The 15333-nt window shown below is 43.5% G+C and overlaps 1 protein-coding gene across 1 annotated transcript in view; it reads left to right on the top strand.

Annotated features, from left to right (window-relative positions):
• The window catches only part of ncanb (neurocan b), a 134876-nt gene that overhangs the window by 76625 nt on the left and 42918 nt on the right, over positions 1-15333 (top strand). The gene's annotated exons all lie outside the window — the stretch shown is intronic.

Below are 15333 nucleotides of genomic sequence, written 5' to 3'. Positions count from 1 at the left end.
ACGCCCGTCTCTTCCTTGTCTTAATTTGAAATCTAAAGAACCACAACGTGTTCACTCGGCGTTTAATGTGTCTGCCTAGAAAGATGCATTGAAATATTTTGTGTGTAACACTGCTAGAGGAATGCCACTCGTGCATTCTCAGCATTCTGGCATTCTCTGGATTTCAAAGATACATTTCTTAACTGTGTCAAGGAGCATTAGCCATCTTGCAGTACAGTACATTTCTAAAACTTGACCTTGACAGGCTGTTAACATGAGAGGGAACTGCTCAAATCTGCTACAGAACTACAGAACTTGTTGAGCTGTATGAGCACGAAAACTACACTACATACTGCATCTCTCAGAGTGTATAATATAGTTCATTCAGTCAACTCACGTACTGAATGGGAACATTTAATTCAGAATAAACATACATATAGATTTTATTTTGGAGTCAAGGCTCTGTTTAGTATCACTCCCTACAAAGCAAAATTAAAAGCCAGCAAATGCAAGAGCAGGGAGAGATCAATGCAAACCCTGCATGAGGAATCGGAGCCCACAGGTGGATGCCGGTGTGGTGGTGCGGTGTGTGTGTGGTGCAGAGGCAGCAGCAGCAGCAGCAGGGCGAGCAGGTGAGTTCGACAGCATACATATAACGCCCATTTGGTGACGGCAATACGCAGCTGACGCATCATCTGCACAGCGGCACTCAAGTTGTCTGCAGTAGCTTGCAGGCTTCGCTTCATTAGTTTGTATTAATAACAACAGTGATCTAGTCTAGTTTATTTATATAGCCCTTTATCACAGTCCCAAAGGGCTTTACATACCATCATATACCATACTATATCTTACATATACATACTACATAATATACATGCTGTACTAAGTCATATTCATCATTTTACTACATCATATACATACTATACATCATATGCTACACCATATACCATGCTACACACAAACACACATGTTTATGGGCAATTTAGAGTGTTCAATTCACCTGACTTGCATGTCTTTGCACTGTGGGAGGAAACCCATGCAAACACGGGGAGAACATGCAAACGCCACACAGAAAGGACCTTCTTGACGTGAGGCGACAGTACTAACCACTGAATCATAATATGATACTTAACAGAGAAGGGAAAATTCTCTTTTTGCTTCAGCGTCTTGCTCAAGGACACCTAAGCAGGGCAGAGTTTTGCTGACACACGGTCTTGAACCCAGGTGCTCCAGTTGAAGGTCAGACTCGCCCCCACCCTGCTGCCCATGTTTATTGCATGAGCGAAGGAAAAAATGTTTTTGTAATCATTAGGATTTTCTGAAGGGTGGCATTTGAATGGAGCGAGTGGCCCTGCTCTTGCTGAGTGATTAGAAGCACGAGACCCCTCCCTTTGAGTGACCTTTTGTAGTCGTCAGTTATAGGACAGAGAAAATTACAGCAATGGTTCTGTGCCCATTACTGCAGAGAGAGAGAGAGAGAGACAGGAAAGGGCAGTGGGATGGAGAGATCTCGGGAAAGGGAATGGGAGGTGGGATAGAGGCAGAGGGAGAGAGGTGAGTGTGTCCTCCCCAGTGGTGTAGGTGGGAGTTCATAAAACTCTTTAATCAATGATCAGCAGCTACACTAAGGCAGTCCTCTGAGCCTCTGGAGAGCAATGACTGCTCTTTCTACCCAATTTATACCCATTGTGTCCATCTCTTTCTTTCTTTTTCTTTCTTTCTGTCTTTCTTTCTGTTCCTTTTTTTCTTACTTCCTTCTCACCTTCATTCATTCTTTGATATCAGGACTGTCTCAGCCCCTTGTGTCCTATTTGGCCATATATCAGCAAGTGATAAGGTCAGACATTGGTTTGCAGTGCCATATCCAGCCTTCCAATTCCCCATAGCTCTGCCTTCCAGCTAAACACACACACAGATGGGTGGACGTACACACACACACATACACACACACATAAGAAATAAATATGTGTGAACAAGCGCACACATACACGCGGCATGCCAAGCTTGCACAGGGGTAAACCTGGATAATCCATCCCACATGTCACACCATCACACACGCACACACACACGCACGCATGCACATACACACACAAGTACACAGAGGGTGTCTTAATCCTTCTCTCTGAACACTGTCATACTCTTTACAGTAAGAAAGTAAGCACATTTCATTTAAATTTCTCTCTTAATCACTCATATCCTCATTTCCATATCGCATAATCCTGAAGCCAAAAATTCAAAGTGCATTTGTGATTCAGGATTTAATGGAAGGCTGCGGTAGAAGTGAAGTGCACCAAGTTTGCAATCCGACAAAGACTTACAAAAGTCCTCTCCAGTCCTCTGTGCATAACAACATTAGAATAGTTTATAACCCGCCTCGCTCTCTGCAAGGTAAACATGCGTGGAAATTTACCGAGGTTCTCCCAGCAGTGGCATCTGGCCGCGTGAGGTGATGGAGTGGGAAGTGGATACAGTAATGCAGGCTGTCTGTCCAACCTTTAAATTACCAATGCCAACCTGATACAGTGTCTGAAACCTGGCAAACAGCGAATGGGATGCTTCTGAGTTATAGCCGTCTTGGCCAAAGCTTTGTCCCGGGACCCAAGATGGATCAGACTTCTGGCACATCAATAACACAGCAGCCAGGCCTCAACCAAATTAGAGTGTTAAATTTGGAGGAGAAGTGGCAATAGATTGAGGTGTGTGTGTGTGTGTGTGTGTGTGTTTGGGGGTGGGTGTGGCAGAGAAAGATCGATGGAGAGAGGGACAGGATGGGGTGGTGCATTATCAGTATGGGTCTGTGGATAGATGTTCAGTTTGTTGGCTGTTGTTGGAGTCCTTGGCTACGCTGTCTGGAGCAGTGAGAGGGCACGCTGTCTCGATGCTGCATATAGAAGTCTATTGATTTCCCCGCCTCCCCCTCTCTCTTCATTGTCTCTCTTTCTCTCTCTCTTACTCTCACTTGCTTTTTCTTTCCCACTCACTCACTCTCCATCCCCCTTTGTTTCTCATCTTCTCTCCCTGAGTTTATGTCTTTTATTACTCCTCTGGTCATTGTGTCTGTGTCTGCCATAATGTTTAGAGAGCCTCTTGACCCCCAGTGTGATAGAACACATGGCAGCCAATGGGCTTGTCTCCCACCCGTATCCCTTCCTGATCCCCCAGCCTCAGCAGGAATCTCATCACTCGGAGACTCGTCACTGCCATTAAAACAGTCACCACCCTTAAGTCCAAGTGCCTCATCTCTCATCTGCCTCCTCTATCAATTTCTCTTCTCCCAGTTCTTGTTCTTCTTTCTTTTCATGGTGTAATTCCTCCATTTTTCCATATCAAACACTCCTGCTGAATCTAATCCTGTGCTATTGGCTGCTGCTTATTAAATGAATAGGATTTGTTAAAGAACAGCCTTGAGGGACACTGGGCTCCGTTGTGGGGCGGGATAAAACGGCGTTACGCACCAGTCTGTGCTGACTGAGCATGGGCTTTTTGTGTCCTGTTAACTAGGGGAATAACGAAGCAACCAAAGTGCTGCAAATGAGCTTAAGTATACTGTGGTAAGAAGCCGCACTGGGGCTTTTGTGTACACTGACTGCTTATTTGATCATTCACAACGGTACAGTATGGATGATAGTTTGAAGCGCCTACTTTCGCCTGACGTATGCAGCATCTTCACATAGGAATAGGCCTTGAATGGCAATATACTACATGAGAGAACATTTACTGAGTCACAGAGCAATTGTATGTGATCTAGATGCATATTGAAATAGTTTTCAAAGCATATGTATTCAGCAAGAATATAGTAAAGTGCCCTCTTCACTTCTGTGTGTAAGCACAGCAGCCCTTGACACCCAGTCTCTCAGTGGGCCCAGTCAAGTGTTGTGGCACAAAATGTCACTGAACATTACAGGGAGTAGTAATATGAAAGGCAAATATTTGCCACTCTGAAGTGCTGCTGAGTTCACAACAGTTAAACTGTTAAACTAAAATATACAGCCAGTGACTAAATATTCAGTGAGGGATTTTCTGTATAGCAGGTAATGAACACATTTTAAATAAATGGAATAAGAGTTCGTTGACATTTGGCAGTGAAAGTTGTTGATTTATACATGTAAAAGTCAATGAAACAAGGACTATTTTTCTAAAGTTAATGCACCATCAAAATTTGGGTTTCATATTCTGCAGTGGGCCTGAAAAACAAACTGAAAAGCTGTCTTAAACAGGCAGTTTTATGACTTCATAAAAATGCTTTATTATCTTTGCAGCCACAACAAAACCTAGTGATTACTCAGCCTCTAGGAGCCCCATCAGAGACAACTGTATTTTATTTTCTGGATTGTTTGACCCAGAGCTCCCATTATGGCAGATGAATGACTGAATCTCTTGGCTGTTACTGGTAAAGGATCTACAATAGTGTTGGAGAAAAAAAGTTTTGATGTTGTTTTTATGAATATTTTCCCCTCTCTGAGCCCTTGAAAGAACAGTTGCAGGGCAAACCAAAGTGCTTCAGTTTAACGCCAGTAACAAGGTAACGACAATGAAAGAAAGCCACTGAAACTTTGGTGAATGCCTGGCTCCAAGTTTTCTGTTTCCCTGGCTACAGCGTATGCTTTTTACGCATTTATTTGTTTTCATTTTCTTTTTCCCCTTCTTTTCTGCATTCCAAAACCTTGATCCATTGTTAGTACAGTACCTTGTGCCTTCATATTCATAAAGCATTGTTGTGAAATAATGTGTAGTAAGAGGTGTTTCTCTAACATCTAGCTTGGAAGTTTACAATGGGAACTCGCTGCCAGTCTCCCATACCGGCCTAATATGGTGAACATTTGTTGTTGTTGGCTAGGAAGAAAACGTGATAATATCAACTGGCTCAATGAGAGATAAAACTGCAAAGTAAAAACACATCCAACCACTCAGCAGATGAAACCATCAACTGTTAGTTGGAACATTCAGGCGTTTTAATCTTCTCTGTGTTTATAGTAATCATTTCCATTTAGTCGCCTCTGTAAACCGATAAGAAAAGACCTCTACTGAGCCATATGTCACCCCATTACAAACACAGACAGTGATTCAATGAGAAGGGTTTTTTTTTTTTTTATTTCTTCCCCCGATGAATCCCTCTCCGTGAGTTTTTATTGTCGGGTACAGCCTTGGGGCCCCCGAGGGTGCGTAGAGTTTTATAAAGCCGCGAACAACATCACCTCTGTGTGCCACAAATTGGGAAATAGAGCAAGGGATGGATGGAGACAGAGAGCTTGGCAGGGTGCTGTCAGAAGGAATATAATCCTCTCCGTCGAGGCATTGTGCGGCTGTGCAGAATGGGAGAGGCTAACCTGGTCGGGTTATATGGGCAAACATTAGAATGGAGCATTGAGGCCCTATCAGATTATATACCAGGATTCTGCTTCCCCGCATTGACAGACTATTTCACTACTCTATCTGGCTGGCTGTCCCCTCGGAGGACAAAGAATGGAGACAAACTACATAACCATGTTGTTTTTCAAACCGGTTGCTCTGCCTCACAGCACAGTGGGCAAACACACTGTCTTCTTTTTTTTTTTTTTTTTTTTTTTTTACGCCTAAATGAGAGGGATCGGGTATGGGAATTATTATGATGTGAGACTCCTTTTCACCAAATGGCACGACGGAAATAGGAGGCTTTATTATGCATGCAGTATGCCCTGAGAGATTTGAATAGCAGCGTCCATGAGATATTAGTCTTGCATTTTCATTCTCCATTTGCAGCCAGCCACACCGCCGGTCTGTGACTCAGCCAGTCAGACATGCAGGCGCACGCCATTGAAAATGGGGCCGCCTGCCATCGAGGTTAACAGTGAAATGTATGAATTCAAAACGAGGTGTTTTTTTAGCTACAGAGGAGCGGCGGGGGAGAGGGCAAGTGCACCCAGCTGGGGTTTCGGGCTGCCAGATTGCCTTACTGACTCCACTCCCTCTCATTCTCCCCGGCTCTGAAGGAGAAGCAGCAGCAGTAGCAGGGGTGGTTAGTTCCCAGCATCAGTCACAACTCATCATGCAGTTAGCAGCCCACGGTGGGTGGAAGGGTGGATGGGGCTCGATGTGTAGGGCATGTCAGAGACACCCGCTGAGCTCTTCCAGGAGGGAGGACTCACAGAGAAGATAAGGAGGGGGGGAAAATGAAGAGTGTCAAGGCGAGGAAGGTTTCTGAACGGGTGGAGGTGGGGGCTGTGGAGGTATGAATTATCTGGTAAGGTATAAAGAGGAAATAAATGGTTGCAAGGTGTAAGGCATATCTTTCATAAATTTGACGTATGTGTTTCATTTCAGGCCCAAAACACCGCAGAGTTTGTCCTGGGACGGGGAGGGCATCGGGAGGTCGTTTAAAATGGGAGGATGTGGTTCTTCTTTGTGGAGTTTTAAACAGGTCTCCAGGCAAACCCTCCAGCCCACAGCCGGCTTCGCCTATTAGTGCTGCTGTCAGAGCAGCTTCTTGATAGTAACCATAGTGGAATAGGAACATGCAGGCAAGGCGGTATGAGATCCCCAATGTGTGTGTGTGTGCATGTGTAGTATGTGTCTTTTGCTTTCCCTCTCTCTCTCTCTCTCTCTCTCGCTCGCTCTCTCTCTCTCTCTCTCATCCCTCTCTCTCTCAATCTACAGTATATCTACTACGAGAAATTCCACTAGAGATGAAAGACCTGCACACTTATCTATACATCACAGTAGACCTGACTGCATATTAATCATGCACACATGTATTTTTATGGCACTGTGACATCACTTAGCGTGTGATAATACATGCTCATTGCTGCCAAGTCACAGCATGAATATTTCAACATTTCAGATACATCAGTGACGCTCGCAGTGACACGCTGTTCTTCTCACTGTTCTGCGTACTTTAAGTCTCATTATGCATATATAATATTGTTAGATAATTACAAATATTGGAATGCAGTTGAAGGGATTCTCATACGCTATTCTCATCTTATGAAACCCGGAAAATGAGAGCAAAGACACTCACATTGAAGAGAAACGTCAAGAATAAAAAAGCCAAAGTGGATAGAATGTGTTTGTGATGATAAGCCAGGGTGGATTATTTTCCTGCCACTCTGACAGCTCAGATAATGCAATTTATTTAGGACCAATGGAGACGCCACAAGTGCCGCTCTTGTAACAATAGACCCCCAATTTCTCTGTCCGTCTCGCCGCGCGGGCCGGCTGAATTGGGTTGTATTGAGTTGCCGGCATGTTACTCCTCCCTACTCCTCTCCAGGCTAATGCGGTGTGACGCCGGGTCCACGAGGTGCTCGCTCAGAGCGCAGCGGCTGCTTTTTGCTGTCTCAGGCTTCTGGCGCTGTAGCTAATTGCAAGTGTCATGCTTTTCGATAGTTTGTGTGCGTGTGTTGGAAAATGGTTGCGTGTTTGTGCGTATGTGTTTTCTTGTGCGTGTGAGGGAGAGAGAGAGAGAGAGAACGTTTTATGCAATGTGAGGGAGGTGAAGTTGAAAATGGAAAGTTTCAATTTGCAGTGATGAGGGCTCTGTACAAAAATAGACTCAAAAAGGTCCTTTCCCAAATGATCCATGTGGCGCCTGAAATGCTGCATTTTTAATACAATTTGCTCTGCCATTGTAGCTAAGAAGTGCGAGATTAAACTTCTTTCCTGGTCACATTTCCACACTCCACTCTACTTTTGGATAGCTCAAAAATGCTTAAAGGGAAAGAGGGATTTTGTTTGATACATATATTTTACACCATTTAAAACATGGCTGTAATATGTGTAATGTGATAATAGCACTATTTACATAATATTAACTTGGAAAAATTGAATAATTTGGCAAAGCAATCCAAGTACATAAGACGTTACATTACAGAATTTGAGTTCTGATTCCTACTCTTAAGTGTGCTCAGAGTAATATTATATTAATGGATTACATGACATGTTTATGAAGACTATGCTGAACACTACCGACTGCAGTTGCACACACACATGTACACCCTTTTCAACCCTGTACACACACACAGATACACGCACATACACACACATGCGTGCACCCAGACACAGGGCATTGTAGCTGGTCAGACAGACAGAAATAACTGCTCCCTCCCCTGCAGTGCTCATCAATCCTAGTTTGTCAGAGGCTACCCTGCTGTAGCCTGATACAGTAATCACATTGCTACACCTGCTCCATCTCCAGCCCTCCCTGTATGATATGAACACATACCCAAAGGGTGCAAGGTGGCGTATGGAGCCCTTCAACCCGGACAACCTGTGTTCAAGCCTCGTTTCGGCAAGTTTCTGGCTCGTCGAGTATCCTTGAGCGCTGAATCCCTAAACCAGCTGTGGTTGTGCTGTCCTGTACAGCAGCTGACTCGCGCTCTGACCTCACTGTGGAGGGGGGGGGGCAAGCAAAAACAGAATCAATAAAGTATTACATTATTATCCTTCTTGACAACTGACTCTGTAAGCGAGCCATTGGACTAATAGTATAGTTTTAGCAACAGCTTATGTGGCCCTTACAACCAGATGTCCAGATTCATGTCATCACTGCACACTTTGTGTCACTGTCTCACTGACTTCAGCTCTATTCTGATCTGCTAGGATGAGGTTCGTAATAGTAGTATTCAACGTAAACTGCTATCTTGCCACAGCACACACTAGTTTCCTGTGAACCTCTGACCATGCTGTGAGGTTCTCCATGGTTTTGACTGGCAGTCGGTGCTGTGGGTTAAAAGGGAGAGGTGGGAGTCTGGCTGACCCTCTCCACTGTGTGTGTAACCTCATAGATTGCAGAGCTGAAGCTGTCTGGTGTAATATTCCATACTATTGACTGGTGAGTTTGTGGCCGCAACGGTGAAGGAAAAAAGTTGTTTATATCTACCTATACACACTAGGCTGTCGATTAGACTGACTGTTGGAGCACTGACATCATCAGCACAGACCGGAGCGGAGAGGAAGCGGCTCCACCAACAAGCAAGCGTAACCTCTGTCTCTCTCCATCTCCTGAACTCCCTCGTCTTTTTCCTCTCCCGCCTTCCAGCTCCCGACCCCCTCTCCCTCCTGCCCTCACGTAGCACACCTCTGTAAATCAATCGTATTGCAGTAATCTGAGATTGCACTGGGGTCCACAACGCACCAAGCTGTGCTAGAGAAAAGTGCTATCTATTTTTCAGCAGAAGTGGGTTTCATATTTCCCCCGGTGTGCATTCAGCTCGCCGTGGCAGTAATTGTAGCTCATCTGGAGTGAGTGAGTTGTCTGTCTAGGGAAACGGTGATCCATGGATCATGTGCCTACCTTTGTGTCTGTCTGTCTGTCTACCTATCAGCCTGTCCATCTCCAGATGAGATGGAAACTTGGACTCATACACCTTGGATGATTCACCGAAGTTCAGACTCGGACCAAACACTATTTGCAATTAACCTGCGTGACGTTCCAGATGGGTGTAATTTGCTACATAGGACAATAGAATGAATGTCAGAGAGTTTATACAATCACAGGAACTTATTTTAAATGCAATATACTTTTCTGTCTGTGGTTTACTACAGAATTATCTTAATTAACAGTGCTGCACCCTTTCATCATGTACTTTCTGCAGGGTAAAGAAAACAGCAAGAATTATCAGCAAAATCTATTTGACTTAGTCATGCTGGAGATGTGGGGAATGTGTTGTTTGACCTTGGTTTTTGCATCAGTGTACTTGTAATTACACAAGGGTTGGTACATGTCAGTTATGGTTTATGTGGCCTGGAACAGTGACAGTCTGGAACCACATACACCGATGCACAGATATATTATGTATGTCTTTATTGCTCCGTAACACCACTAAACGCATGCGGTACATACTCATTGCCAGCCATCATGCAAGTGACAATATGAATATTTCACATTTCACATTCATTGAGCTGTCATGATGATGGTGACTGCTGTGCTTTGCCCATTTTAGCGCAGCCATCCATACGGACATAACTGTTCTGCGTGCTCCAGTACATTTTAGGGATGTAACATTAAATTTTAAGGCTCTCGCTGTGGCCAGGTGATGGCTTATCACACTCATAGAGGGGGAACACTTGAACAGGCTGAGGCATGATCCCTGTCTCAGCAAAGCTATTACAAGGTTCAGTAAGTCTAAGCATAGCAGTACAGCGGGTGGTAAGTGGGTGTATGTAAGTGTGTGTGTGTGTGTGATTGTGATGGGATGTAGGTGTGACTATGTATGAATGCGTGTGTGCTTGCGTGTGCGCCAGTGTTTCTGTGTCAACAAAAACTTTCTGCAAGCTCCCCTTTTTCTCGAGTTTGCCAACCACTCCGCTTCAGACTTCACACTTTGCACGACATTTCCCCTATTACAATCTTATTTTACGGTCAATTCTAAATCCCGGGTGTATATATATATATTCGTTGGGGAGTAGCATCCCAAATATGCCGTAACGCTAAGATAATCTCTCTGCCGTTGGGGCTTACAAAGTTAAGATGACCCCTAAGTGCGGGAAAATGTCACACAGCAGACTAGATTTCAGGAAATACTGCACAGGGCTGAAGAGACGTTGCAGTGTGTGCCTTGTGTCGAGATAGAGGACTTTGCAGTATCCATTTTGCGAGGATGCTTTTCCATTACGCCACAGCGCTCAGCCCTGAAAGCTATAAGGCTTAAATGTGCCACTTAATTTCTCTTTCTTCTCTCTTTCTCTGTATCTCTCTATCTCTGTGTATCTACCTCTGTCTCTGTGTCTCTCTCTTTACACTGAGTCTCTGTCTCATAAAACACACACGGACGGTCTCTCTTACTCTTAATCCTCCTCTCCTACTTTCTCGGACTCTCTTTCTCTCTTTCTCTTTCCGTCTTTCTCTCTCTCTGTCTCTCTCCCTGTCATGTAGCACACACAGACGCACACTCGGAATGGAAGAGGCGACCTATTTTAAGACCAGTGTGTAATTAATCATAAGCCAGCAGCTAGCATTAAGAGAGGAGGAAATGTGTGATAGCTCCCTCTGTGTCTTTCTGTCCCTCCCTTCCTGACATTTCTCTCTCTCTCTCTCCCTCTCTCTCGCGCTCCATCCATCTCTCTCTCGCCCATACTTCTCCCACTCTATACTAAATTTTAATTTCCATCCTCTCCTCCCTGTTCCTCCCCTCTATCCCACGCACCAGCTCCCTCTTCTCTCATGCGTCCTGTCCAGGCTCTCTCTCTCGTTCTCGCTCTCGCTCTCTCGTTCTTTCCGTCTCATGCATTTTTATCTATTTTTCACTTACATATTCATTTTCAGTTTTGCGCTCATGCACACACACAAACACTCCTAACCGAGGGAACAACCAAATTTCATCCCAAGGAATAAACTTTAAAGTTATACGTGACTAAACCAGACACGTTTACGTCTCTTTTTTAATTTCTGTTAGCCGTTAGTGTGTGACATGGAGTGCATGTGTGTTCGTCCGTTCTTGCATGTAATATGCATGTATAGACTGAAATGTGTCTGTCTACACAATCCATAACTGCTGCTCCTATTCTGTATACTGTAGATATTATCCCAGCGCTAAGTCAGCGGACTGCTGTTTGCGGACAGATGGTGAAGAACAGTCTCATTTGTGTGTAATAAGTCGTTACTAATTGTTTGCAGATTGGATCAATGTCCTATTCCGCTACAGCAGACTAGCTCAGCTCTCAGTCTGTATTACCACAGACAGCATTACCACCATTCATCAGTGCGAGTGGAAGGTAGATGAGGGAGAGTCCATTTCAGCTCATTTTTAGCTCCGTGCCCTTCTTTTATGGAGAAAAATGAACTAGTGGCAGTAGCCTTATATGCTCTAAGACCCATGCAGACACATGCATGCCCACACACACACACACACACACACAAAGTCACATATACTAGTCTACTAGTCTAATTTTTCCTAGACGCATTCACAACAATTGGTGATACCATCCATCTATAGGGTTACAACTTTTTTAACGTTCATCTCGCTCATTTTTAATGATGGCAAAGGAAGCTCATGCACAGTGTTATTCCAGATAGCAACAAAAACTGACTCGTTATCGTTGAGTATCCTAACAATCACTGTTCAGCCAGTCTCAGTGACCTGGGGGACGAGTGGGAGAAGTTCATCTCTGGCTCCTGAGGCCTTGTCCGCTTAGACGAAGTCAAAACATTACATATTACTCGATGACCTGGCGCTCAACTGTCAGTATTGACAGTAATACCGTGTGCATCACTGTCTTTTCCATTGGAGCAGACACATGCCCCCTTGGACTGTGATTCAGAGTGCAGTGAAGTCTGCACAGCGGGGGTTTAATACCAAACTGCATGCAGCGGCAGTCAGACGTCAGACTTATATTTGGCATTAAGCGCATCTCAGGCGGATTCATGCGTGGGGTTTGCTGAGAACTCAGGCGCATCCTGAGATGTTCCTGTCTCAAACTATATTTCTTTTTGGAAAAATCTTGAAAATCAATTGGTATTTTGAAGGTAACCAAAATACTCCTGTGCATTAATAAACCCTTAAGTAAAACAAGTTGCGGAATTTGGAATAATAATTTGGTTGATTCATAGTAATTCAAATTTAATTGCTTTCCTGTTTCATTCAACTGATTTTCCTATGAATTCCACACACATCCCAGCCTATCAGACCCCATAAACTATCATCTTGAACCTTCAACAAAACCAGTGAATTTCACACTGGGTTAGAAAAAACAACTGCCTGGAATTAAAAGCAAGTGCTTTTTTAAATGGGACACACAAGCCACCTTGAAAACCCCATTCTACAAAAATGTCAGATTTTGATATTTTGGATGCAACTCCAGTCCAAGTTTTAATTAGTTCTAGTTTAAGATTAAGTTTGACGCTACCCCTGAAACCTGCAATGAGTTTTTAAACTTTTTCACTCAAAAAATCTCCCTCATTCGTCAGAGTATTACCGCACCCGTAGATCCCCCGTCAGTTTGTTTACCCGCTAGGCCTGATACTTGCTTTGCTGTCTTCGACCCTGTTTCTCAACCTATACTATTAGAAATTGTTAACAAAATGAACCCCTCCTCCTGTCCTATGGACATTCTCCCCCCTAGATTTTTTTAAAGAAGTTTTTAACACAGTTTGTCCTTTTATATTGAACATTTTAAATAGCTCCCTTTCCTCTGGTACTGTGCCCCGTCATTTCAAAAATGTTCTTGTTCAACCCCTGTTAAAGAAACCCGGACTCAATTCTAATGATTTTAACAATTTTAGACCTATCTCTAAACTTCCGTTTTTAACTAAAGTCCTGGAGAAGATTGTTGCAAATTAACTTTTAGCTTTTATGAATGATAATTCAATGTTTGAGTCTTTCCAATAGCTTTTAGAGCTCACCATAGTACAGAAACCGCCCTTCTTAAGGTCATGAATGATTTGCTTTTAGCTGCTGACGCTGGACGTCCCTCCATTTTAGTTCTCTTAGATCTCAGTGCAGCTTTTGACACAGTGGATCACACCATCCTCTTGTCCCGTTTAGAGCAATGGGTGGGCATCAGTGGCACGGCCCTTGAATGGTTGAAGTCCTACCTTACAGGCAGGTCTTTCTGTGTTGGTATTGCTGAGTCCAAGTCTTCCACCTCTAGGCTGCTTTGTGGGGTTCCTCAGGGTTCGGTGCTTGGCCCGATTCTGTTCACCATTTATATGCTGCCACTGGGACATCTCATAAGATTGCGCAACATCAGTTTCCATTTTTATACAGACGATACCCAGGCTTATCTCAGCTGTGACCCCAAGAATTTCGATGAAATATTTTCACTTATGAACTGTCTCGAAGACATTCATAAATGGATGGCTCAAAACTTCCTTCAGCTGAACTCAAAAAAGACTGAGATACTTCTATTTGGCACTGATTCCTCCAACACTCAAATTAGAAACACCCTTGGTTCATACTCCCATTTTATTTCTCCGCAGTGTACAAACCTCAGTGTTTTATTTGACAGCAACCTCACTTTGAACAGCCATATCAAATCTGTCATCCAGTCATGCTTTTTTCAACTTAGGAAATTTTCTAAAATTAAGCCATTTCTGTCTACCAAAAATCTTGAAACGGTCATTCATGCTTTTATTTCATCGCGGCTAGATTATTGCAATTCCCTGTTCTCCGTCTGCAGCAAAAAGTCTCTCTCCTCTCTACAACTAATCCAAAATGCAGCCGCCAGGATTATAACAGGTACCAGGAAACGAGAGCACATTACACCTATTCTTTCATCCTTTGGCTGCCTGTTAGTTTTAGAGTTGATTTTAAAATTTTACTTATCCCTTTTAAAGCCCGGAATGGCCTGGCCCCAAGCTATATTTCTGACCTTTTAACTCCCCGTGTGCCGTCACGGGCCCTGAGGTCCTCAAATGCTGCTCTCCTGGTGGTGCCAAAATCCAGACTAAAAAACAAAGGTGACAGAGCATTTTCCATCAAGGCCCCCAGACTTTGGAACAACCTTCCAGAGGAGATTAGGATGGCTAAGTCTATCTTTTCATTTAAGTCTCTTCTTAAAACGCACTTTTATAGGCTAGCTTTCCTGTGATCCCATCTTACCTTTTCTACACCATTTGTTTGTATTGTTTTATCTTATTTTTTATTGTTATGTTTTATTACTGTGTTTGTTGTTTTATGTTTTATTGCTTATTTTATATATTGTTTTATTATTGTGCTACTTGTTCTTAGTGTTTTTATGATTAACACCTCATGATTCCTGTTGTTTGCTTTTACCCTGTAAAGCACTTTGTAAGCCCTGTTTTGGAAAGGTGCTATATAAATAAAGTTTATTATTATTATTATTATTATTATTATTGTTATTAATTAAAATAGCTTTCACTGCCCATCCCGACTTACCTGAAAAACACACACGCACACTCTCACACACACAAACACACACACACACAATAACACACACACATATAGACTGCCTGGCACTGGGGCTCTGGACGAAGACTATTTGTTGTGGACAGATAGATGGATGGTGGATGGATGGAGGGTAAAAGAGACACAAACAGCTCCCTTCCTCTACCTCTTTTCTCCATTTCCTCTACTCCATTACCTGACACTTTCAGACCTAACCAGGCTCTCACATCACCAGCGGCCATCCTGTGTGTGTTTTTACGTGGCCTGCGCTGCTCAGCATTTGCCGATTTCACCACCTCCATCAGTACATCATTAACCTTTAAGCAATGTATGTTTTCAAATCACATACAGCGTTGTTTTTTTTCTCCCCCTGTTGGTTTAAGAAATGAGCCTGTCTCTAATGGTTTTTCTCATTCAGTGAATCACTTTGATATGTTTTCAAAGGCAGCCTTTACATCATCTCCTCTGCACAGTGTATCAATAGCAGGCTCTCTGCAGGGGTGGGAGCCTATCACTCTGCCTCGCAGGAAATTGA

Source organism: Centroberyx gerrardi, chromosome 9, assembly GCF_048128805.1.
Source record: "Centroberyx gerrardi isolate f3 chromosome 9, fCenGer3.hap1.cur.20231027, whole genome shotgun sequence".
Lineage (NCBI taxonomy): Eukaryota > Metazoa > Chordata > Actinopteri > Beryciformes > Berycidae > Centroberyx > Centroberyx gerrardi.
Note: the sequence above shows the minus strand (reverse complement) of the source record. Positions and strands in the feature narration are given on the sequence as shown.